Genomic DNA, 27,679 nt, shown 5'->3' on the forward strand with positions numbered 1-27,679 from the left:
TTCTAGACCTCAGATTTCTCATCTGTAAAAGGTGAGGCTGTTGGAAGAGATGATCTAAGGTTCCATTTAGCTATGGATCTTATGTTTTTAATTTTCTTTTTAGCTGGATAAAAGACATGTTTCTTTTGAGAGCCTTGGAAGGCCCTGGGAGTTGCTAGGTTAGTTAATGAGCAGTAAAATTTAGTATTCCATACAGAGTAGTTTTACAGCTTGCTCTGAGCATCAAAGGTCAGCTAGGAGGGTTGTATACAGAATGCTAGTTACTTAGTTGCCCAAGGGATCCTCTTGTGGTTGAAAATACAAACAAATCTGATGGCAGAGAAATACAGCTTTTTGAAATAAAACCCATGTTTCTGTGATCTTTCCTCTATGTGTTGCTGCCTCAAAGTTAGTTTGGATGAGAGACTGAAATAATATAATTTAAAAGATCAAACATGGTCTAGGTCAAATAAGAAGGCACCATGATATAGTGGAAAGAGACCTGGATTTACATTGTCCAGACCTGTGTTAGGAGCCTAGCCCTTCCATGCATTAATTGTATGACCTTGAAAAGGTCACTTCAATTCTCTGGCCTCAGATTTTTCCATCTAAAATGAGGAGATTTGATTGAGTAACAATCTTCTTTCCAGCTCTAGACATTTTACTTTAAAGAACTGAGAACTTTCTCTCCTTTAATAGTTGTTACCAAATATTGGAAGAACTGTCAAGTGGAAGAAGGATTAGATTTGTTTTGCTTGGTCCTTATATATACAGAACTAGGAAGAATGGGTAAAAATGACAGAGATACAGATTTCTGCTGAATGTACAAATCTAAAAGCTGAAGCTAACCAAAGTGGAATGCATTGCCCAGGGCTCAGGGCTTCTTCTTTAGTGATTGTCTTCCAGCAAAGACTGAATGGCTTTTTGTCAGATTTGTTGTAGAGAGATTCTTGTTCACAAATCCATTGCACTAGATGACCAGTGTTTCTATCCTGACATTCAGGGGAGGGAGGTCGAGGCAGGAACAATTCACTGTCAAAAAGAACATGCCAAAATATCACTTAACACCTCTCTAGGAAGTATCGGAGTTAAGGCTTTTGACACCAAAGCTAAGATCTAAGAAGCAGTTCTGAACTAGTGTGAATAAACTTTTAGATACCTTAATATTATAAGAGAGAATAAGAGAGCAATAAATTCCCTCTTAAAACCAAATAAGATTATACTAGAAATACACTCTATGGCAATATGACAAGAAAAAGAAATTGAAGGAATAAGAAGAGTCAATGAGGAGACAAAACTATTACTTTTTACAGATATGATGGCATGGTTACAGAACCCTAGGGAATAAACTAAAAAAACTAGTTGAACCAATTAACAACTTTAGCAGAGTTGCAGGATGTAAATTAAACCCACATATCAGCAGCATTTCTGTATATTATCCACAAAATGTAACATAAGGAAATGGAAAGAGAAATATCTGCAAACAATATAAAATATTTGAGAGTTTACCTGCCAAGATAATCCCAGGGATTATATGAACAAAATCAGAAAACATTTTTCACACAAATAAAGACAGATGTAAACAACTGGAGAAATATTAATTTATCATAGGTGGACTGAGGCAATATAGTAAAAATGAAAATTCTACTGAAATTAACTCACTTTCTCAGTGCCATACCAATCAAACCACCAAAGAATCATTTTAGAGAGCTAAAAAAAAAATAACAAAATTTGGGCAGCTAGGTGGTGCAGTGGATAGAGCCCTGGCCCTGGAGGCAGGAGTACCTGAGTTCAAATCTGGCCTCAGACACATAATATTTCCTAGTTGTGTGACTCTGGGCAAGTGACTTAACCCCAATTGCCTCACTAAAAAAAAAAAATTATCTGGAAGAACAAAATGTTGAAAATATCAAGGGAATCAATGAAAAAAATGTGAAGAGAGGCAGCCTAGGAGTACCAGATTTCAAATTATATTACCAAGTGGTAATCATCAATATAATCTGTTACTGGCAAAGCAATGGAATGAGGAATCAGTGGAACAGATTAGATACATAACATAAAGTACGAGATAACCATAGTCATCTAGTGTTTGATAAACCCAAAGATCTAAGCTTTGGGGGCAAGAACTTACTATTTGACAAAAATTGGAGGGAAAACTGGAAAGTAATGTAGAAACACCTAGACATAGACTAATATCCTGCACTGTATACCAAGATAAGGTCAAAATGGGTACATGATTTAGACATAAAGGGTGATATAATAAGTAAATTAAGGGAGCATGGAAAATTTTACTTTTCATATTTATGAAAAAGCAAAGAGCTTATGACCATATAAGAGAGAGAGAGGATCACAGGAAGTAAAATGAATAATTTTGATTACATGAAATAAGAAAAAAAAGGAAATTTTTGGAAGAAGAAATCAAAGCTATCTATAGTCACATGAAAACATTCTCTTAATCACTATTGATTAGAGAAAGGTAAATTAAAACATCTCTGAGATACTATTTCACACCTATCAGATCAACTAACATGACAGAAAAAAATGACAAATACTGGAGAGGATGCAGAAAAATTGGGACACTAATGCACTTTTAGTGAGTTTGGAAACTGGTCCAACTATTCTGCAGAGCAATTTGGAACTATGCCCAAAAGGCTATAAGACTCTACATACCCTTGGGTCCATGATTGCCCCTACTAGATTTGTATCCTAAAGAGATGCAAGAAAAAGGAAAGGTACCTACATGTACAAAGATAGCAGCTCTTTTCTGGTGGTGAAGAATTGGAAATTGAGAGGATGCCCATCATTTCAGAATGGCTGAATAAGTTGTGATATATGATTGTGATGGAATACTATTGTGCTATAAGAAATGATGAATAGGATGATTTCAGAGAAACCTAGAAAGACACATGAACTGATGTAAAGGGAAGGGATCAGAACCAAGAGAACATTTATACAGAAATAGCAATATTTTAATAATGATCAACTGTGAGAGACTTAGCAACTCTGATCAGTACAGTGATCCAAGGCAATTCCAAAGGACTCATGATGAAAAATGATATTTACCTCCACAGAGAGATCAATGAACTCTGAGTGCAAACTGAAGTATAATTCTTTTCACTTTCTTTGATTTTCTGACCTTTTTTTTTGCAACATATGGCTAATACGGAAATGCGTACTGAATGATTTCACATGTATAATTGATATAATATTGCCTTCTTTGTCAATAGGTAGGGGATGTCCTGGAGAGAATTTTGAACTCAAAATTAAAAAAAAAAAGTTAAAAATAAATGATGAATTAAAAAAATAAAACCCAGTAAAATTATAGTGATTGACAATATTAAAAATTAGTTGTAGAAAATATATTATTTATCCTGAAGTACTCATATTGCTATTTTACATAGATATGTAAATATATGTATATATAAAATATATCATACACATATATCCCTTAAAATCTACTTTTCTTTAAACTTTTTACTATTATGAGTCCTAAGTCAACTATTTATATGGTCTTAATGTTTAATTTATCTAGAAAAAGACTGAGAGACTAAATTCTTTATGTTTCCCACACTTGTAGAGAAAGCTGAGGCAAACAATGTACAAGTCCAGGATGTCGCTGTTCACGGGAGTTCCCTATGTAGCAGGCCTAACGAAGTGTTCTTAAACTTAGTGACACAGACTTCTTCGGCAGCCTGGTGAAGCCTATGGATGCTTCTCAGGATAATATTTAAAATGCTTTAAAAATTACAAAATAAACCAGTTATATTGAAATATTAAAAAGTTAACAGTCTTTAAGATAATAATCCCCAGTCTAGAGGAAGCTAAGCAGGGATTCTATGGAAGTTCTGGAAGATCACCACTTGTGAGCATATAGGTTAGCTGGGGAAGGGAAGGGACTTTGCCTCAAGTTTCTCTGAAAAGGGTCTCATATCAAACATAAATACAGAACTAATTCAAAATTTGTAAGAACAAGAGCCATTCCTCAATTGAGAAATAAAGAATAAAAACTAAGGTTTTTTGTTTGTTTTTAGGCAGTTGGGGTTAAGTGACTTGCCCAGGGTCACACAGCTAGTAAGTGTCAAGTGTTTGGTCTGAGGCCAGATTTGAACTCAGGTACTTCTGAGTTCAGGGCCGGTGCTCTATCCACTGAGCCACCTAGCTGCCCCAAAAACTAAATTTTCAAAGGAAGAAATCTAGGTTATCAAGAAGTACATTTAAAAAAAATACTCCAAATCAGTGATGGTCAGGAAAATGAAAACTAAATAATTCTGAAGTTCAATCTCATGGTCAGCAGATTGGCAAAGTTGTTTTAAAAAAGGAAATGACAAATTTTGGAGAAGTTTTAGAAAATAGGTACATCCATGCAGTGTTAGTGGATCTGTGAATTTGTACAGTCAATCTGGAAAATAATTTGAAACTATATCCCCCCCCCCAAACAGTGTTAAATTGTACATTATTTGACTTAGCCATACCAAAACTAGGTGTATACCCTAAAAAGGTGAAAGAAAAAGGAAAAGGACACACATACACACACACACACACACACACACACACACATAATATCAACTTTTTTGTATTAGCAAAAACAATTTGAAAACTGAGGACACACATTTATTGGAAAATGGTTAAGCAAAACACATGCTCGCACACCCAAAGTGGGATTTTATTGTGCCATAAGAAATGATGAAATGGATTGTATCAGGAAAACTGGGAAGTCTTGTCTGAACTAATGCAAAGTGATGTAAGAAGAACCATGAAAACAATTTGTACAATGGTAGCATTTGAAGAAAAGATCTTCAAAAGAATTGAGAAAATAATGACAAATCACAATGCTCAAGAAGGCTGGAGATGAAATGGGCTGCCTGCCTTCTGCCAGAGAGGTGATGCATTCAAAATCCAAAGTGATTCCTACATGTTTGGATATGCTAATGAAGGGATTTACCTTGTTGACTATGCATGTTTGTTATTAGGTTTCATTTTTTAGTTCATTTATTTATCTACCTGTCTAATTGATTCATGGATTTATCTATTTATCTTTTTCATTCATTTATTTATGCATCCATCCATCCATTCATTTAGCTGTGTATTCATCCATTCACTTTTTTATTTATGCACTTTTACCATTTTTCAGTTGGTTGGAGCAGGAGAAGTAAATGTCTGGTAATTTTGAAGAAACACTTAGAGCTATAGCAAGCATCATAGAGAGTGGTGCAATAGAGCAGGCAAGGCTGTTTAAGTGCCTTTATTGAGGGCCGTTTTCCCCATTCTCTTATCAGCCATGAAGGATCTGAGAAGGCAGCTAATGTATTCATTTTTAATATTCGGGAAGGGACATGTAAATGCAGAGGTACAGCGCTGATATGGTGGGAAGAAGCCTGGATCTAGAGTAATTTAGATCTTCTTCCTCTTATTGATTTGTGTGACCTGTAGGAGGTTTTGTAAGCTCTCTGAGCTAGTTTTCTCTTCTTTAAAATAAGAGGATTAGACTTGCTGATCTCTAAAGTTCCTCTGAAGTTGCTACTCCACAATCCTGTATTGTGTAGCCATCAATTCATAATTTTTAATCAAAATGCTAAATCTTTCGTCAGTTTCCTTATGTGTAAAATTTGGGTCTTAGACTAAATGACCTTAGAGGTCCTTTCCAGAAGTAACATTCTAGATCGTAAGATTTAGGACCTTCGAGGTCATCTTGTTCAACTTCTTCGATGTACAGCTCACAGGACCATTGATTAAGAACCAGAAGGTGCCTTGGATGTTCTCTAATTTTCTAGATGATGAAACTGGGAAGAGAGTAGTGAAGGTGCACGGCCAAAGCCCTTTTGTAAGTAAGGATCACAGGTGGGACACCAGCTCAGGTACACTTCTAATACATTGCTTTCCCCCCCTTTTACCCTAGTATTTTGACTTAGGAATAATCTTTCTCTTAAATGATGCTATGATTATCATTTGCAACAAGGATTCTTCTTTTGTGAACCTTGAAGATTCATGAGCATTCAGGCATTTTCGAGCTATGTAGTAATTGCTATGTTTTCTCTTGGGTTGAACAAATTTTTAAAGTAATTCAATGTGTTGACTCTTACATTTACAAATGCATATAGGCAGACTAGTTGTTTATGTAGAAATGAAAATGTTATGGATTCACTGCTGTCTACTTTGCATTTTCCTCCCATCACCTGTGCTTTAGGGGAACCCATGCCAAGTGGCAGTGCCCCCTTGCTGGGAGGAGTCCAGAGTGCTGGCTGTATTTAATCATTGATGTGTGGAGTTAATGGGACCTTCCTGTCCTATCCCCAGCTAAGTTACAGGAAATCATTTTATCAACCTCTCTCATTTGCAAACTCCCTAAATGAAGATTGGGTTACCACACATTACCAAGGATGCTGTTAATGGCAGGGCGAGTTTGAAGACGAAGGAGACAGCATGAACAAACTTACAGCTTAAAGCAAAGATATATTGGGAACATTTTTTCAAATGTCATGTTCACTGGTGAGATCAGTTTCCAGGCAAATCTAATTTATGTGAAGAGCATTTAGGTGGAACTGAACCAACTAGAACAATAATCTTGGCAATATATTCAGCAGAAAAAATTGAATGCACTTTTACTACCTACCCTTTATATTTAAAAGAAAAAAAATAGGCCTAAAACCTTTTTTTTCCAGAAGTTTTGTGCTTAGTCTCATTTAATAAAAGGTATGGTTTGCAATTAAAAGCTCAAACCAAAGTGGAGTCTCTATATTTTGCTGCCTTTACTCTGCAGGAGAGGAGGCAGGGAGGAGTCTTTATTTACATAATAAAAGAATAATAGGTTCAGAGAATTTGAGATGGAAGGGACCTGAGAGGCCTTTGAGTCTACTCTCCCCCACTTACAGATAGCCCAAGGGATTAAGTGACTAGCCTAGAGTCCCATAGCCAGTAAAGAGTTTGAGGCAAGACTCATCATCAAGGACTATATTAAAGTTCTAAAAGCCCCAGGTTTTTTAACTCTCATATTTTCCTACTGGATTGCAAGATATACAGACCCAGATAGGACAGAAGGGACTCATCACATTGGTGAGACTATAAAACCATTTGTAAGTGTACTGGAATATTCTTACATGATGTTATGTGTAGAAAATCATGAAAGGGCAGGATCTCAGAAGAACCCAAATCACAAGTGACCCAGAGGACAATGAAGAAAAAAAAACTGCCATGAATAGTGTACAATATTATCAACCTTTTCTTGCATGTAAAAAGTTTTATAAACAGCATTATTGAGGACATACAGGTTTGGAAAATGAAGGTGGTCTATTAATGGAGGGCAAAGGAAGGAGGAGCAATAAGTGTAGAACCAAAGTATATGGGCTGTTACTCACAAAATTTGAAAAGGGCTTGATGCAGGCAGATTAAGCATATTAAGTAGATCTTGGGTTTATGTAAAGTCATGGATAAAAAAGTTAAAGAACAATAAGAAAAAAATGAATTGTACTCTGCCCCAGTGGAGGGTCTGCTTACCATAAGTGAAATCAAGGGCTCATCCAAACAAAACAAACAAAACAATATTGTGTTGCAAAGAAAATCAGCCTTAGTCTTTATCTTTAAGAGATAGCCAAAATAGTGCATAAGTTTTATGATGACCTGGCTTTGCACTCAATACCAAGATAATGCTTAAAACTCCTTCTGTACCTCTTTTGAGATTGATGCAATGATTTTATTCTCTTTTCATCATTTCCTAGGAGTCTAACTTTTGCTTCTTCAAAACCTGGAATACATATAGGAAGTCCTCAAAATCACCTCTGGGGAACTGTACTTTAATTCAACTTTTGACAGGAATAAACTGCATAAATTCAATTCAATTTGGCTCAAACATTTGTTAAGTGCTGATAACTTGCTGGGCCCAAAACTAAGTCCAGGAGATGCAAATAAAAGGGAATTAGTCCTTGATGCTGAAGAGCTTACATCCTCTGATGGGGGGACATAGCATACACAAACTACACATAATGGGAGGAAATTTGAAGGTAGAGAGAATACTAAAAGCTAAGGGGATCAAAGAAGACTTCAGGGAAATAGTGGCACCTACATTGAGTCTTGAAGGAAGACAAGACTTTTCCTGGAGGTAAGGAAGAAGTATATTCTATATCTGATTTAAATGGACATATAAAGAGAGTTAGAGACAGCAGTGAGTTTAGAGATCAACCAATAGTCTGATTTGGCTCGAATGCACAGTTCGTGTGGAGTGTTATGAAACAAGTAACCAAAATGCTAGTGTAAGGAGTTTGTTGTTTATCCCGGTGACAATAAGGAGTCACTGCAGGTGAAAGAACCAAGCCATAATCAGATCTGTCTTAGGAAGATTATTTTAGCAGTTTTGTGAAGAAAAATAAAGTGGAGAGGAGGAGAGACCGGAAGGAGGGAAAACAATGAAAAGATATTTATAGTGGTCTGATCAAGATGTGATGAGTGATTTAACTGGAGTAATGACTATAAGAAAAGTGGTGCTGTGGAGGGAAATTTGATAAGACTTGGTACTAAATTAGATATCAGGAGAGATGACTTGGAAGTCATGAACCTGAATGACTGAAAGGTCATCTTTTCAGTGGGTGGTGAATACCCCCCTTGAAAACAATTAGGTGATGCCCTAAAAAAAAAAAAAACAAAACCAAAAAAAAAACCCCATAGAACTATTGAGGAAAGATGAATTTTATCTTAGTTATGTTGAGTTTGAGATGCACAGAATTTGTACAGGGAGATGTATGTAGTAGGCAGTTAATTATCTTTAATTTATCCTATATATAGCTTATTTGTACATAGTTGTTTCCATAGAATGTGGAATTATTAGAACGTCAACTCCTTGCGAGTGGGAAGTACTATGTGTCTGGCATACAGCAGACACTTCATAAATGTTTATTAACTGACTGTTCACAATGCAAGACTGAAGTCTGGAAGAGAAATTGGGAACTGGAGTTGGGAAGACCCAAGTTCAAAATCTGCATCAGACACTTACTAGCTCTGTGACTCTGGATAAAACAATTAGCCTCTCTGAAGCTCAGTTTTCTCATCTGTAAATTGGGGATAATGACAGCTCCTACCTCGTGGGGTGGCTGTGAGAATCCAATAAGAAAACACATGAAAAACACTTTGCAAACTTTACAGCACTTATGTAAATGTCAGCTAATACATAGAAAGTTGAGTCATGTAGGAAACCATGGGAGTTGATATGATATCACAGGGCCTAGAACAGTAGTTCTTAATCTGGGAAGAGATTTTAGGGGCTCCATGAACTTGGTTGGGAAATATATATATGTGTGTGTGTGTGTGTGTGTGTGTGTGTGTGTATCTATCTATCTATCTATCTATCTATCTATCTATCTATCTATCTATCTATCTATCTACATATGTCTTCATTTTCCTAAGTTCTAAGTGAAATTGATCATTTCCCTTAATTATGAATGTAGACCACAAATGTGATTCTGAGAAGGGGTCCATAGCATTCACCAGACTGCCAAATTGACATACACACAAAATTTAAGAACGCTTAGTCTAGAGTGTATAGAAGGAAAAACAAATAAGCAAACACATTGATAAAGGCGTGTGTGTTACATGGTACAGCTTAGAATGGTAGTGTTTGGTTTATGGGGTTGACACGTTCAGAATTCCTATACAAACAAGACTGATTTCAGCAGCTCTTGTTAGTTACATCACTTGATATGCATTGATTCATGGTGAGAGATGGGTTTGAAGCTAAGACTTTATTCCTGATTTCCTCACTTAGATGAAAAGGAAGAAATACAAAGGGGGGCGGGGAGAATGAGTGCTATTCACTGTCCTCCAAAAATGTGGGCTTAACCTGTCTTGCTAATTTCCTCAAACACTGTTAACTCATTTTGTGCAAGCCAGGAAAGAATGATCAGATCTGCCAGTAGGAAGAGGAGTTGAAAGGGGTTTTAAGGAAACAGGGAACCTAAAATAAATCAATGAAAGTGGGATCAATTTCAAAGGCCTGGCCATTCTAGTATACTCTCAGTCCCTGAGGGCCATCTCTCTATTTGGTCTAGCTACCTGGGCCATTCTCCATGGGAAATAATGGGTTTTAGTGGCTAGCTAGCATTCCTGCCTCAAAACTGTACAGAGAGCTGGCCTCGGTTTAAGAACCCAAGAATGACTTGGGTTCATCCTGCCTGTGCAGGCTGTGTGATCATTCTCAAGTCACTTAACTCTTCAATAGTCCAGGAAATTCAATAAGAACATGCATTGAAGAGTAGATGTTGGATTTCATTCAGAGCAGATTTCCTCTGCTGGGAATACCCTGTATCAACGAAACTATAGGTCCAGTCCTTCTTCCTGTAAGTACTATGGACAAGGTGCTGAGGATAAAAGGACAGTTTCTCCCCTCCAGGAGCTTATATTCTACAGGGTAAGCAACATTTAAGTAGGTATAAAGTATGTAATGTATGTAAGTATTCATTTGAGTGTTCCCCCCCATACTCTCCACTCTTGAACTTTTAAAAATTACAGGATTAATGGAGCAGGAACTGGAGACAATGAGATGTAAAGGTTCAGCCCTTTCAGATTTTGGTTGGTTGGATTTGGACCTTGTAGAAGGCATGCCCCTTTAGAATTTGAGTGGCACGTTTACATATGCAAGGATGAGGAAATGATACTGATCTGTTATATCTGATGTCCTTCGAAAAGGAGTGATCAAAAATAAGCATTTATTGATCAGTCAGTGAGTCAAAAAGAATTTATTAAGTACCTACTAAATGCCAGGTACTATGCCAAGCATTGAGGATAGAAAAAGAGATCAAAGACATTGCCCCTCAAGTAGCTTCTAATCTAATGGTGAAGACAACATGTAAACAACCAGGTGTCTGTAAATTGTGTAAGTTGTAAATGGAAAGTAATTTCAGGGGGAAAAAAGGCACTAGCAATTGGGGAACTGGGAAAGGACTCCTGTAGAAGGAAGATTTGGTCTAAGTCAAACAGAAGACCAAGGAAGTCAGCAGGAGGAGGTAAAGAGGGAAACCATGCTAAGCATGGGGAAAATATGCCAGTGAAATGTACAGAAATAGGAGATTGAGTGGCATATGCAAGGATCAGGGAGAACAGTGTAGTTGGGCTTTAGAATCTCCAGAGAGGAGAAAAATATAAGAAATCTGGAAAGGTTAAGGGGTCAGTTTGTGAAGGGCTTTTAAAAGCCAAAGGAAAGATTTTGTATTTGATCCTAGAGGGAACAGGATGCCATTAAAGTTTATTGATAAAGGTGTAATGTGGTTGGAGCTTTAGGAAGAACAATTTAATGTTCTGAGTGGAGCATAGACTTGAGTTGGGAAAGACTTGAAGCAGGTAGACCAACCTGCAGACCATTGTAATACAATAGGTGAAACGTGATGAGGACCTGCCCAAGGGAGAGAAAGGACTTAGAAAAGAGGTGTTGTGAAGGTAGTAATGACAAAATTTGAGAAGATATTGGATATGTGGGTTGTGTGTAAGTGAGGAATCAAAGATGATACACTAAGGTTGTAGTGTAGTGCTTAGGTGACTGAGAGAACAAGGGGTTCCCTGGAAAGTTGGGTAGAAAGGAGGTTATGTGTGTGTGTGTGTGTGTGTAGTGAGTTCTGTTTTGGAAATGTTGAATTTGAGATGTTTAAAAGGTAGTTGGCAGTACAGGACTGGAATAAAAAAGAGATGTTAAAATTGAATATGTAAATATGGGAGCCATCTGGAAAATAGAGGCAGCAAAGTTTTGTAGTAGATAGAGTACTGGACTTGGACTTAGGAAAACCTAAATTTAAATCTTGCCTCAGATACTTATTTGATGTGTGCCTTGAGCAAATCACTTAGCCTCTATTAGCCTCAGTTTCTTCATCTGTAAAATGGGGATAGTAATATCACCTATCTCAAAGGACTGTTGTGGGGATCTAGTGATGTATTTGTAATGTGCTAGAAATAGTTTGAAGATTAGAGAATGAGGGGGGATGTCAGAGAGAGCAATCTGCTGGAGAAGACAGGAAGGGATGCTATCAAGAGTTTGTGCTGGGGGGGTGCCTTGGTACGAAGATACATAATTTCATGTGAAAGGTTAAGTAGGAGATAGTAGAAGATTTTTGAGTGATATGAGATAAGATGGAGGGGGAGAAAAGTTTTTTTTTTTCTCCCCAATGTCTTCAATTTTTCATTAAAATCTGAGTTGTTTTCCTTAGCTGAGAGAATGTGGGAAATAGTTGCTGTGAGGGGCTTGAAAAAAAGATGAAAATGTTTGGAAAAGTCCCTTCATTATATGCTTTAGTGAACTGATGAGGGAGGTGTAATAGTATTGTCTTGCTGCAGTGGGAACCCACTTGAGATTATGTAACATAAATTTGAAATGGACCCAATCAGCACTATTTTGTAAGTTTCTTCGGTTCCATTCAGTTACACACAAACAGGAGTAAAGGAGGTGATGAAGAGAATAACCCAGTTTTGGCATTTGGCAGAGTAGTAAGTGGTAGGACAGGAAATAAAGTATTGGATTGTAGAATATACCATAGAGTTGAACTGATTTAATGGGAGATAGGGATAGGGAAAGGAGACAAATGTTATCAGCTCAATGGTGATGGCCTGTAAAAGAAGTGAGGGGTGGAGGTGTTGGAGGTCACAGAAATGACAAAGAACAGGGTTAGAGATAAGATAGAGAGAAAAGTGGAATGATAGAAAGTTGTGGTCATATAAAAGAACTTCAGAGTTCATGAAGATAAATATCGAACACTCATGGAAAGATCTAAAAATATGGGCCATCTGTGTAAATTAAGGTGGAGTGGAGGAGTAGGATATGGGAATTGAGTAGACTGAGGAATGGGAAGGTAATGGTATTCGAGGGAGTATCACCATATATTGTGAGGTGTCCTAGTATGAAGGTAGGAGATGGGCTAGAGAGACTAAACCAGCACTGGACTCATCGAGCAAAGAAGGAGAATGTCTAGGTGATCCAAAGATAATGACCACTAGAATCTATACTGGGTAACAAATTTGAATAGCATGGCCCTCAAAGGACTAGAGCTTGCTGGGTGAACCAATGAATACATATTGGAAAGCCAATTGGAAAACTATGAAATTTTTATACAAGTGAAAGGTATTATTTGAACTTGGCCTAAAGCCAGGATGTGAAAATGAGGTCATTCTAGACTCTTCCATTATGTTCAGCTCTTCTAGGCAGACTTGGGGAATGCAGAGGCTGCTGGCTGTGGAGTGGAAGGACCTGAGGGTAAATTCTGGCTCTTCTACTGTGGAAGGATAGGAAAATTTTTTTTTCTTAATTTTTCTGAATTTCAAGTTCCTCTATTGTGTGGGTGGGATGGACTAAGTAACATCGAAAATCCCTTCTACCTATGATCTTAGGACCAGGAGGTATAGATTGAGGGATCAGCTTTATTCTTTTTTTTTTATTACATTCTTTCGTATGATGTTTAATTTTTTTCAATAATTTAATATATTCTATTTTCCTCAATTACATGTTAAAATAATTTTTAAAAATAAATTTATTTATTTTTAGTTTTCAACATTCACTTCCACAAGTTTTTGAGTTCCAAATTTTCACCCCATCTCACCCCTCCCCCCACCCCAAGATGGCATGCATTCTGAATATCCCTTCCCCTAGTCTTTCCTCTCTTCTATCTCTCCCCTCTTCTCTTATCCCTTTCCCCTTCTATTTTCCTGTAGGGCAGGATAGACTTCTGTACCCCATTTCCTGTATTTCTTGTTTCCCAGTAGCATGTGAAAACATTTTTTAAAAACATATGTTTTTAAAACTTTAGGTTTCAAATTTTCTCTGTTCCTCCCTCCCCACCCACCCTCATCGAAAAGGCAAGCAACTCAATATAGGTGGTACATGTGCAGTTATGCAAAACACTTCCATAGTAGACATGTTGTGAAAAACTAACTCTATTTCCCTTAATCCTATCCTGCCCTCCCATTTATTCTATTCTTTCTTTTGACCCTGTCCCTCCTCAGAAGTATTTAGTTCTGATTACCCCCTTTCCCAATCTGCCCTCTCTCTATCATCCCCTGCTCTCTTGTCCCCTTCTCCCCCTATTTTCCTGTAGGTAAGACAGATTTCCATACCCAATTGAATGTGTATGTTATTCCCTCCTTAAGCCAAATCCTATGAGAATAAGATTCCCTCATTCCCTCTCACCTTCCCCCGTTTCCCCTCCACTGTAAGAGACTTTTCTTTTCTGTTTTTTTTGTGACATAATTTACTCCATTCTACCTCTCCCTTTCTTCTTCTCTGAGTATAATCCTCTCTCATCTCTTAATTTTATTCTCCAGATATGACCCCTTAATCTTCAACTCACCCTGTGCGCTTTCTCTCTCTCTCTCTCTCTCTCTCTCTCTCTCTCTCTCTCTCTATCTATATACTATATATATATATATATATATATATATATATACATATATATATATACACATATATATTTTTTTTCCTCCAACTACCCTAATACTAACAAAGGTCTCATGAGTTGTAAATATCATCTTTCCATGCAGGAATGTAAACAGTTCAATCTTAATAAGTCTCTTATGATTTCTCTTTCCTGTTTACCTCTTCATGTTCCACTTGGTTGCTGTATTTGAAAGTTCAATTTTCTATTTAGCTCTGATCTTTTCATCAAGAATGCTTGAAAGTCCCCTATTTCACTGAATTACCATTTTCCCTCCTGAAGGATTATACTCAGTTTTGCTGGGTAGGTGATTCTTGGTTATAATCCTATCTCCTTTGCCCTCTGGAATATTATATTCCATGCCCTGCAGTCCTTAATGTGAAGCTGCTAAATCTTGTGTTATCCTGATTGTTTCCACAATACTTGAATTGTTTCCTTCTGGCAGCTTGAAATATTTTCTCCTTGACCTGGGAACTCTGGAATTTGGCTATAATATTCCTAGGAGTTTTCCTTTGGGGATCTCTTTCAGTAGGAGATCTGTGGATTCTTTTAATTTCTATTTTGCCCTCTGGTTCTACTATATCAGGGCAGTTTTCCATGTTAATTTCTTGAAAGATGATGTCTAGGCTCTTTTTTTGATCATGGCTTTCAGATAGTCCAATAATTTTTAAATTCTGTCTCCTGGATCTATTTTTCAGTTCAGTTGTTTTTCCAAAGAGATATTTCACATTGTTTTCTAATTTTTCATTCTTTTGGATTTGTTTTACAGTGTCTTGATTTCTCATAAAGTCATTAGATTCCAATTGCTCTACTCTAATTTTTAAGGAAGTATTTTCTTCAGTAATCTTTTGGCCTTCCTTTTCCATTTGGCCGATTTTTCTTTTTAGGGCATTCTTCTCCTCATTGGCTTTTTGGACCTCTTTTGCCATTTGGATTAGGCTATTTTTTAAGGTGTTATTTTCTTCAATATTTTTTTGGGTCTCCTTTAGCTGTTGACTTGTTTTTTGTGATTGCATCACTCTCATTTCTCTTCCCAGTTTTTCCTCTACTTCCCTTACTTGCTTCTCAAAATCCCTTTTGAGCTCTTCCAAGGCCTGGAACTGATTCATATTTTTCTTGGAGGCTTTGGATGTAGGAGCTTTGACTTTGTTGACTTCTTCTGATTATATATTTTGATCTTCTTTGTCACCAAAGTAAGATTCTATGGTCTGACTCTTTTTGTGCTGCTTGCTCATGATCCCGGCCCATTACTTGAGTTTTAAACTCTTTGTTAAGGTACAAATCTGCTTCCAATGTGGAGAGTGTACTGTCCCAAGTTTCAGGGGTTTGTGTAGCTGTTTTCAGAGATACTTGTAGGGACCTGTAAATTTTCAGTTCTTCCAAGGTGCTATGATCAGGGGCAAGGTGCTTACTCCTTTCCTGGCCTGTGACCACAAGTATTCCTTTCTGTCCCGTAACTGTGAGGAGGGGTTCCTCTCCACAGCCACTACAAGCTCCACTGAGCCAGCGTTCCTCCTCACCCCAGCACTGCCGCCCAGAACTGTGGCCCAGATCCAAACACGGGCAAAGCAAGAGATTCCTGCCTCAGCACTGGCAAAGAGATCCCTGCAATCCCTCTCTGATCAGCCACTGGATTTCCCCTCAGTCTATGGGCAGGAAGCTCAGGAAGCAGCTGCCCCACCCCCCTCAGGGCCATGTTCTTGGGGAATGGAGCTGAGACCCCACCTTCCTGTCTCAGCACCGCAGAAACAGACTTTTTCCACTGACCTTCTAAGTTGTCTTTGGCATTCATGGATTGAGGAGTCTGGAAACCTCCACAGCTGCACAAGATTCAGTCCTCTGAGGCCTGCTCCAGGTTTGCTGTGACCTGCATGCCCATGCTGCGCTCCCAGCCCAGCGCGATATACCTTTCTGATCAACCATCCAGTTTGTCTTGGGCTGGAAATTTGTTTCACTCTGTCTTTTTGTGAGTTCTAATGCTTCAGAATTTTTTAGAGCCATTTTTTATGAATATTTCACTGCTTTCACTCCGCCATCTTGGCTCTGCCCCCCCCCCCCAGCTTTATTCTTTAAGAAAGTGTTTGCTGTGTTGGGCCAAAATCTATCTCCTGATTATTTCCTCCAATTGTTCTTAATTCTGCCCTGTGTAGGCAAGCTAAACAAAACAAAATTCTTAAAGTGCTATAGAAATGTCAGTTATCATTTCTGTAGCCATAAAATGTGTCATTGTGTAGCCAACCCATATATGAGCCTCTCTGTAGGTGCTTTGGGTTGACTCTCCAACTCTAAGCATACAGTTTGTCATTGGCCCACACCCAAAGCTTTCCTAGCTTGGTGGGAGTCAATAAGTACTTTTTCACTGCTGACAGTTTTTGAGAATACTTCATCCTACAAGAAGGGACTTGAAGAGAACTTTGAGGACATCCTCATGTGCATATTGAAAAAGGCCCTGTGGGATATTTTGGATAATGGAAGTCTGCAGTAACTTCCCTTTACTCAGAGCTTACAAGATATAAATGTCAGTGGACCTCCCATATCATTACTTTAAGCATTTCCTCCAATGATACAGCTCCCAATCCCTCCAAACCTTCTTGTCCTCCTGTTCTTTTTCTGTTTTTTTTTTTACTATGTTTACCTATAAAACCTTCATATGGTATCTATTTTATGTCCTAGAGACTAGTCTCCAGGTAATTTATCTATCCTATGGATTCCATTTTAGCAGTGTGGCTGGTAGAGGTTAAATGACTTGCCTTGCATCATGGAGCCTGTAAGTATCTGAGGTGGAATGCAAAGCCAGGTCTTCCTGACTGACTCCAGATGCATCATTCTGCCCACTACACTAAATTTCCCCATGACACATACTCTATAATAAAAATATATTTTTATTTATTTTGTTAAATGCTTTCTAATTACACGTAAAAAAAACTGACAATGATTTTCTAAATGTTGAGTTCCAAAATCTCTCCGTCTCCCACCCCTCGAGAAGGCAAGCAATATGATATTGATTATACATGTGAAATCATGCAAAACCTTTCCATATTAGCCATGTTGCAGAAGAAAACACACAAAAAAATCAAGAAAAATAAAAAATAAAAAAATCATTTTGTATAAAAATTTTATAATGTATATTTTTAAGGTGCCACAAATGAGATACTAATTTATATATACTTATATGTCTGTGCATGTGCATATATGTAAACATATGTATGTGTATATATATACATATATTCTTAATTTTTACTCCCTAGATTTAAACTAGAGATGTATAGAAGACAGATATAAGAACATGGCATAGTCTTGTTGAAAACAGTGTCAGAAATGCTAAAGCTCAGAATGAGCTGAGGAAGGAGGATCAAAGAAGAGAAAGGATCTTTGGAGCAGGGATTTGAGGATGGCAAATGACAACCGAGAAGGCAGAGGCGCTTCATTTCTATTTTGTTTGTTTTCTCTGCAAAGGAAAAAGGCCCTTGCCCTTTACATTGAAAATTGCAGAACAAGAACAAAGAATACCAGTGATCTGAGACCCAAGGTAAGTAAGGAGATAGTAAAAGAGCCCCTGGCTGTCCTTGAATTCAAGTCACCTGACCCACATGAATTGCTTCTTCAGATCCTGAAAGTACTGGCCGACATGATTTCAAACCATTGTCATTGATATTTGAAAGATGATGGAAATTGGAGGAAAGCAAATGTTTCCATTTCCCAAAAAAGGAAGAGAATAGAGTCTGAAAAGGATAGTGAACTTGAGTATGATTCCTGAGAAAATTCTGGAAAGGTCATTAAAATGACAGCTAGGTGATTCAGTGGATAGACCCCTGCCTGGAGTCAGGCAGACTTGAGTTCAAATCTGACCTCCGACACTTAGTAGCTGTGTAACCTTGGGCAAGTCAGTTAATCTGTTTGCCTCATTTTTCTCATCTGTAAAATGGGGATAATAGTAACACTTAACTCCCAGAGATCTTGTGAGGATCAAGTGAGATAATGATTGTAAAGCACTTATCACAGTGCCTGGCACATAGTAAGTGCCATAGAAATGTTAGTTCTTGGTTTTGTTGTTATTATTATCAGGAAAGTTGTGGAGTGGCTAGTAAGGAAATGATAACAGAGAGCAGATATGGCTTAATTTAGGTCATGTCATGGCAAACTCACCTTCTTTCCTTTTTTTTGAGAGAACTAAGAGATTTGGAGAATTCTGTAGGTATTGTATACCTAGGTTTTTACCAAAACTTTTGAAAAACTATCTCATATGATTCTTGTCGAGAAGATGGAAAGATATAGGTTAGATGACAATATTGTCAGATGGATTCTGAACTGGTCAGATACCCAATTGTATCTCTCATTGATTTACTGTCAATATGGCAAAAGGTCTCCAATAGAGTAGCTAAGGGATCAGAATTTGGTCCTGTCATCTTTAACATTTTTAATCAATGACTTGGATAAAGGCATAGATGGGATGCTCAACAAATTTACAGATGACACAAAACTGGAAGTGATAGCTAGTACACTAAATGATGGTGTCAATACACAAAGCATTTTTTTTCCAGTCCAGAGTATTGGGCAGGATTTTTAAAAATGTTGTCTTATACTTGATAACAAACAAAAAGTTCCACAAATACTCTACACATACAAGATGTGGGACAGTAACTTTTTTGGAAAAAGATCTTGGAGAGGAATGGGGAACCTGTTGCCTCGAGGAAAACATGTGGCCCTCTAGGTCCTCAAGGGCAGCCCTTTGACTGAATCCAAACTTCATAGAACAAATCTCCTTAATAAACAGATTTGTTTTGTAAAACTTGGACTCAGAAGGCCACACCCAAGGACCTAGAAGGCCACATGTGACCTCAAGGCTGAAGGTTCCCCACCCTGAAGGGGTTTTAGTAGACTATAAGCTCAACTGAGTCATCAGTGTGACATGGGGCCCAAAAAAGCTAATTAGATCTTGGGCTATATTATGAGAGACATAGCTTCCAGGAGCAGGGAAGTACTGGTCCCATTGCACTCTGCCCTCATTTGACCTCTTTTGGAGAACTGTCTTGAGTTCTGGGCATCACAGTTTAAGAAGCATATTGATAAACTGAGAATATCTCAAAGAGGACAACTAGGAGGGTGAAGGGTCCTGAGTCCATGGCATATGAGGATGGGCTGAAGAAAATTGGCACGGTTACTTTGAAGTAAGAAGACTCAGGAAGGACGTGAGAGCTCTGATCAAGTATATGAAGGACTGCAATGTGAAGAAATGGTTAGACTTAGTTCCATTTGACTCCTAGGATAGAACCATGAGGTAAAAATTGTAGGTATTAGTTGAGGCTTAATGTCAGGAAAGACTTCCTAACAATTAAAGCTATCCAAAAATGGTATGGGCTGCCTGGGGAGGTGGTAAGTCCTCCCTCCTTTGAGATGTTCAAGCAGAAGGTGGACAGTCATTTCTTGAATTTGCTGTAGAGAAGATACCCTTATGTAATGGTTGGACTAGATGGCTGCCAAGGTCCTTTTCAGCTCTCAAGCTCTGTTGTTTATAACCCTGGGACATTTCATGATAGATATTTCTTTAATACACTTAGGCTTTGTGGAATGAAATTTGGCTGTGGGATGCATGTTTGCACAGTTTTGTGTGTGTCATAGGCAGTTGAGGGAAACCGAAGTCATGACTTCCAGAAACTTAAAGAATGAAAATGGAGACTGGAATCATTATCAAGGTTCCATGAAGTCTTCTCTAAATTCTCCATGCCTTTCAGTAAGTGTTCTTGATATAGCTAGGTGGTGCAGTGTATAGAACGCTGAACTAGACTTAGAGTCAGGAAGATCTGAATTCAGTTTCTGCCGCAGACACTTACTAGCTGTGGGATCCTGGGTAAGTCACTTAACTTCTATCGGTCTCAGTTTTCTGTTCTGTCAAATGGACATAATAGTAATGATCTCCCAGGGTTGTTCTCATGGGGATTACATGAGATAACAGATGTAAAGTGCTTTACAATCTTAAAATGCTACATAAATGTTATTGTTGTTATCATTATCTCTTCAAAATTTTCTATTGCATTTTGTTTGAGATGCCTATTGTTTTCATCATATGCTACATGTACTCTACTTTTCTGTGTTCTGCAGTATAATTTAAGTTCCTTGAAGGCAGGGTTTATTTTTTTTTTCTGTCTTTGTATCCCTAGTTCTATGAATAATACCACTTTGCACATGGTAAGGCACTTAATAAATATTTGTTCCACTGAATATGGATTGATCATTAAGTCTGGTGGCTTAATATCATAGGCTTATCAGTTTAGAACTGGAAGAGACCTTCACAGTAATCTGGCCTAACCTCATCATTTTGCAGATGAAGACACTGAGGCCCAGAGATGTGAGATGACTTGGCCAAAGTAGTAAGTGATAGAGGCAAAATCTGAACACAGGTTCTTTAACTTTAAAAACCAATGCTCATGTTCTGTTTCAGATAATAAGGATGGGAACTTACATTCAAGCTAGTTCTTCAATATTTGCATAAGTGGATATTAGGTATACTTCTGAGGTGAAATAATTCTCAGTAAATTATTACTTTGGCAAAGTCACTAATAATTATAATTATGCTTTCTGACCCCTGATCTAAGTATAGTTCTTGCTGCTTATTCCTTCCTCTGAGCTGGGGATCCATTCAGAAGATATTTGTGAAAGTTCTTAGTCATTATGAACTCCACCTGCACCGTTGTTCAGATTGGCTTGCTGAAGGGAAAGGGCGTAGGGCCAAAGTGGGCAGGAAGGAACTGACAGAGTTGAAAGACAGACCTTCCATCATAGTCTGTTCAGGTCTTGGGACCGTTCTCGTTAATGACAAAACTCAGAGAAAGGTTGTATTGCAGCATACCCTCCATTTTGGAATGAAGATGAGTCTTATTATGAGACTGAAATTAATTTTTCTTTGTTCCATTTATCTGCATAAAGCAGTTATAAAATTGCTTACAGCAATCAAGATGCTGGGAGTTTGCCAGCTTTGGAACAGATAAGCTGTTTTTGAAATAATTATTTTCCAATAGTGTCACTGAAGTTGAGAACATTTTTCTTCCTCCTACTCTTTCAACTTTGCTTTTAATTAAAGATGTGCCTGCTTCCCTTTTACAAATTCGTGTTGAACAGGCTGTGAATATGAAGTGTGAATATTAACTCCTCTAGCCTTTCAAGTGTTCGCTGGAGAAAGTTGGAACATCTAGTAAGATTTGTCTCTAACCCTGTACCATAAGGCAAATCTTAAAGTGGGGCTAGGCCATGTTATCAACTATTAGTTAACCTAATTGTCAAGTATTCAGTGTACTTATGTATCATACATAGATGCAGAGCTGCAAGGGACCCTGAAAGTCATCTAGGCTGACTTCTATCACCTTTATACAGAAGAGAAAATTAGGTCTCAGAGAGTGGAAGTGGCTTGTCTGAGGTCATTCATGTAGAATGTAGCAGAACTACAGGTTTGAATCTAAGTCTTCTGACTTTAAATCCATGGTTTTTCCATTGGACCAAAGTGACACTTACTTACTGAATTGGGCTTCTTTGAAAAGTCTTAGGCTTGTTATGTTTGGTATCAGGTGCCTAGACCATGAGTGTTGGGTAGAAGCTGGAGAGAAACAAATTTAATCTTGATGTCAAGAATATATTTGCTAATAATTAGAGCTAACAAATCAGAATGGGTTGCATCTATGTGTAGGGACTTGAATGCAATCATTTCAAAGACCAGATGACTACTTCCTTTGTTATAATGTAGATTCCTTTTCAGGTATGAGATGGACTAAGTAGTCACTAAAGTTCCTACAACTCAGAAAGTCTATGATCAGAGTTTATTTTTACTGGCAAGTTTTTAGCATTATAAATGTGATATACTAGTTAGATCATCTAATACAGAACTATGGAAATGATAGAACCCAATAAATACTAGTCATATGAATTCTGAATGAGAAACTCCCATAACTTTTAAACAGATGTTTATTTTGTTAAACTTGGTAAAGGTGGGGAGTATCTACTATTTAGGCTGAATTTTACAGAATGCTAAAGTGCTTAGTTGACACAGGAATTACATTAATCAGTGTTATAGGAATTATACCTTTAGAATCACTGAAGTTAAAGCTATAAGGAAGGGATGTTAGGTTCTTAGGGCCACATTGCTGTTCATAGTATTTCAAATTACAAGGAATCCAGATATCATAGGTTTATAGGATATAGTGATTGAAGGGCCCTTCAGTCATGGGATCATATGATTTAGAGCAAAGAAGACTTCAGGGTCTTAGATTGGCAACTAAGAGGAGCCATAGGATTTAAGATCATGGTTTCATAGGAATTAGAATCGGGAGGAACCTTTAGAGATAACGAAATTCTATATTTTCTTCTTACAATGAAGGAAACTGAAACTCAGAGTTTACAAGTGACCTTTAACCCATCATGAATGGACAGGTCCAACTGAATACATTTTGCAGAATTTGTGTCAATTAATCAAAAAGGATTTATTAAGTACTTACTATGTGCTAGGCATTGTAAAGCAAAAAAAAAAAGCAAAAAACAGTTTCTGACTTTAAGAAGGTTTAATTCCAATAAATGAAGCATAACCAACAAAATCTGTACCACCAGCTCCCCACCCCTAACTCTGTGGAAGATGCTGTGAGGGACATGAAGACCCAACTGGTACATTATTCAAAGGAGTTTATGGTGTCATTGGGGATACAAGGCATAAACTGATGACAAGGGGATTAAATGTACAAAACCTACAAGGTGTTAGGACGGGAAGATTTTAAAAGTTTTCTCATGGGCTGCAGAGCCAAAAAATCATTAATAATTCACCTTCACATAAAAGAAACAGGCTCCGTGTATTCACAGACATGTGGCAGCCTAGTGGGAGATAGAGAGAAGATGAAATAAATGGTCGGACACATGACAGAGCTCACCCATACTTTGTGGGTTGATCTCAACAGCAAGAGCAAATGCATAAACTGACATGTAGTGCTTTAATGTTTGCAAGCATTTTTAAATACATAATCTAATTTAATCCTTACAACAGTCCTGCGAACAAGATTTTTTTTTGGGGGGGGTTGTCTTTTTTGGTCCACACCTTTGATTTCATCATGGTAGGGTTATCAGTGAAAATGGACAACTCTTTTGTATTTTATTGTCTCAGAGACTTGCCTGGGGGAATTAAGAGGCTAATTGTCTTAATTTTTATGCCTAGAGCAGAGCTTGAACCCTTATCTTCCTGACTCCAAGGCAGGGCCCTTCATCCACCATTCCACATTACTGGAGTTATTGCCTCCCCTTCCTGCCACCTTACAGAGCAGGACACTGATGATCACAGGTGTGCAGTGATTTGTCTGTGGTCTTGCACACCTAGTAAGTGTCAGAGATAGGATTTGAGCCCATTTCTCTCCTGGCTTTGTTTCCACTTTTCTTTCCATTGTGACATGAAGCCTCTGAGGCATCCTTCTATTTCATATTCCCTAAAATGTGTACATTTTATCCTTCTCAAAAATAAGCCAAATTAATTTCTCTCCTCTTTTAACCTTCCCTTTAGAAAGATGAATAATCACAACTTACCAATTATCTGGAGTGATTATTAGTTTGAGTCAGCAAATGATTTTAGCCCCAAGTTCTCTAAATACACTTTCCACGTGTTTGTGGGGAAAATTTTGCCCAAGTATTCTGTCCTAGAAATACCATGGGAGGAGGTAGGGAGCAAGAGTGTTGAAGAGCCTCTAAAACATTTGCTGGTGGTGGCCTTCACAGGCTCAAGTAAATAGCAGGCACTTAAGTGCCTTCCATGTGCCAGTACTGAGAATATAAAGTCCCAAATTAAACAGTTTCCTGCCCCTCAGGGATTATACATTCTTTTTGAGGAAGCTACTTGTCTAACAGGAGCAGCTAGGTGGAGCAGCAGATGCAGTGCTGGGCCTGGAATGAGGAAGACTCATGTCCCTGAGTTCAAATCTGGCCTCAGGCACACCATCAGTATGACCCTAGGCAAGTCACATAAACATGTTTGCTTCAGTATCTTCATCTGGAAAAGAAAGTGGCAAACCACTGCAATATATTTGCCAAGAAAACCCAAGGAGGGGTCATGTAGAGTTAAACATAACTGAAAATGACTAAATAACTATAAATGAATAGAATGTATATACAAAGCAATTTGGAAAGTGAATGGTGGATATTAAGGGAATGGACAATCAGGAAAGGCTTCACATCGCATCCTGCACTTTTTCCATGGCACCATAGAATGGGCAATGATTTTACAATCTAAGGGGAAATAGTTTAATCCCTTTAATAACTAATGTCTTAGCAGTCTATAGTTAAAAAAAACAGGTGATCATTCTGGTTTCTCCTTTTATTACTAATTGATTTTTAATAAATTAAAATCAATATTAATTAAGAAGCCGCCTTTCTCCTGCCTCTAATCAGGAAGATTTTTCTGCAGAACCTCTGTTAGAATTCTGCTCTGAGACCTCATTATTGCTTAACAGGAACTGTGGGTTCTATAAAGCTAGGCCAGCAAAGATCAAGGTCTGGACAACCTGGAAAGGCTTAAAGTGCCGACCTGGCAGTGGGTTGTCAGCCAAGGACTAGCCAAACAACATCCAGAAAGGATCAACACTGCAAAGGAAGTACCTCTGGCAATCTATCTTAGGATAACTTCCTCTTTAACCATGGCATCTCATGAAATAACCTGTGAAGATAAGGGAGGTTTGGCATCCCTCTCAATCGAAGGTGTACTTACTCTGAGCTCCTGGATCTTTGGAACTATTGAATTATCAATGCAAGACTGGCCTTGTGATTCCACTGGCATCGGGAACTCCTGGATCAGGGCACATTCTCCACCCACACCACTTGACATGTTCTCTAAAACTTAGCTGCCTAGAACATTATAAGGGTATGCTACAAGACTTGTTCAGTATCACCAAGCCAGTATGTGTCTGAGTCATGAATTGAACTCAGATTTCCTTGGATCCAAATCCAGCTCTCTGTCCACTAGGGAAGGGTCCTTAACTGTGGTTTATGATTAATACACACACACACACACACACACACACACACACACACACATGTACTATAATATGCACACACAAGCATATGTACTCGCACATGTATATTTTTCTATTGTAGGGCAGCTAAGTGGCATTGTAGATAGAGTACCAGGCCTGAAGTCAGTAAGACTCATCTTTGTGAACTCAAATCTGGCCCCAGACAGAGGCTGCATGACTCTGGGAAGTTATTAACCCCGTCTGCCTCAGTTTCTCATTTGTAAAATGAGCTGGAGAAGGAAATGGCAAACCACTCCAATATCTTTGCCAAGAAAACCCTAAATGGGGTCATGAAGAGTCAGGAATGACTAAAAATGACTGAACAATGACAATGTTTATGTACCACATCAAAATATAATTGCATATATAATTTTTATACATATATATTCCATATATATAATATACATCACACATATAGTATATATGTATATATAATGCTATATATACTATATATGTAATGCATATTACATAACTACATATATACTATATATGTATATGCATACTATATAGTATATATGTAGTTATGTAATATGCATTACATATATAGTAAATATATTAATATGATTGGTTTTCTTTGTAAATATATATTTTAATTTTATATTTGAAATCCTTATTCTGAAGGTTGGATAGACTTCACTAGATATTAGGAGTGAGGGGTGCATGAGACCCATCAAAAGGTTAAGAATTCTTGGGAACTCTGCCTTTCAACTTCTCTGATATGAAATGTTAAGGGAAAAATCCATAAAGTGCTTAGAATCATTTATGTTTGGGCAGCTAAAAAAGTATTCATGACTATACTAAGTTACTAGGCATTGGTATAGTTTCAGCCAATTAACATAGGATGAACAAAGATTTGGACTTTATCTCCCTGACCCACTCTACAAGCCTTTCCTCTGTCAGCATTACAGGATCCTTTTGGAGATAGGCTTCAAGTAGCAAGCTCAGTAGGTTGCTTTTGTCCCTTGCTTGAGGAAATTCAGTGTCAAGAAAAGTACTTCAGGATAAGAGAAATGTGACCCAGTGAGCACTGATCACCTTCTCCCATCCTAACATTTGGGGTGTTCAATTTGAGAGGGAATCACACAGTTTTTAGTTCATCACTACATTCTAAAATGACTTTTACCAGTATCTGCCTTTTCAAAAGTTTCAGGATATGTCAAGATCTGGAGATGGACTCTACCGTCCATATACATTCAAGACTAGAGATGGCCCCTCAGAAGGTCTGGGCAAACCTAGGCTCCCTGCCAATTATTTCAAAGTTTAATTGGAAATGTTTTCTATGTGAAACTTTTTCACTGACAGCCAAAATGTGTGTATTCGTTTTAATCGATACAAGATTTTTCCTTAAGGATTTGAGCGAAATGGGGAAAAACAAACAGTAACTCCAAAGTCAGAAGACCCGAGTTCAAATGTCCTTCTGCTGTTTACGGACTCTGGGCAAGCCTTGTAACCCGCCTGGTTACAATCTTCTCAGCTTGAAACATTTTAGTTCAGTGAAAAGATCTGGGATTTGGATTCAGAGGGCTCAGTTGCAACTTGGCTTTTCTCACTGGTATTTGTGTGACCTTGGGCAAATCATTTAAGCACTTTGGGTCTATATTTCCTCATCTGTAAGATGCAGGCTGGCATTAAATGACTTCTGATGTCCCTTCCGGCTTCAAACTCAGGATCCTATCTATCTCCAAACATTTATAAAGTACCTACCATCTGCCAAGAACTGGCCTGTGACATGGATCATGGCCTGACAGATTGGGAATTGGAAAAGACTCTAGAAATTATTGAATCTAACACAGTATCTCCTCTCACTACTTCATGTATGTACCCTCCCCCGGAAAAAAACCATGCACACACATAGTTTAAGGATGAAGAAACAATCAGAATGATTAAATCACTTGCCTAAGGGCACACAAATGGTAAATAACACAGGGAGAGTTCAAACTCAAGCCAGAGGCAGCATGCCATAGTAGATAGAGTGCTGGACTCAGGCAAGAACACCTGGGTTCAAATCTTGCCTCAGACACTTACTAGCTATGTGACCCCTGGGCTAGTTACTGTATTTCTCTTGGCTTCAGTTCCTCATCTATAAAATGAGGAGGTAGCACTCAGTTGCCTCCAAGATCCCTTCTAATCCTAAATCTGTGATCCATGATCCTCTAGCCCCAAGTCTAACGTGGATGCCATCGCCCCAAGCTGCCAAAATATATTATCAACAACTTGTGAGCTACAAATCTGGGAGCAGATTTTGAAATGGTAACCAGGAACATGTCCTGGACATCCTCAAAG

The sequence above is a fragment of the Phascolarctos cinereus genome, unplaced genomic scaffold (assembly GCF_003287225.1).
Source record: "Phascolarctos cinereus isolate Bilbo 61053 unplaced genomic scaffold, phaCin_HiC Scaffold_3;HRSCAF=262, whole genome shotgun sequence".
In the NCBI taxonomy this organism is placed as follows: Eukaryota; Metazoa; Chordata; class Mammalia; order Diprotodontia; family Phascolarctidae; genus Phascolarctos; species Phascolarctos cinereus.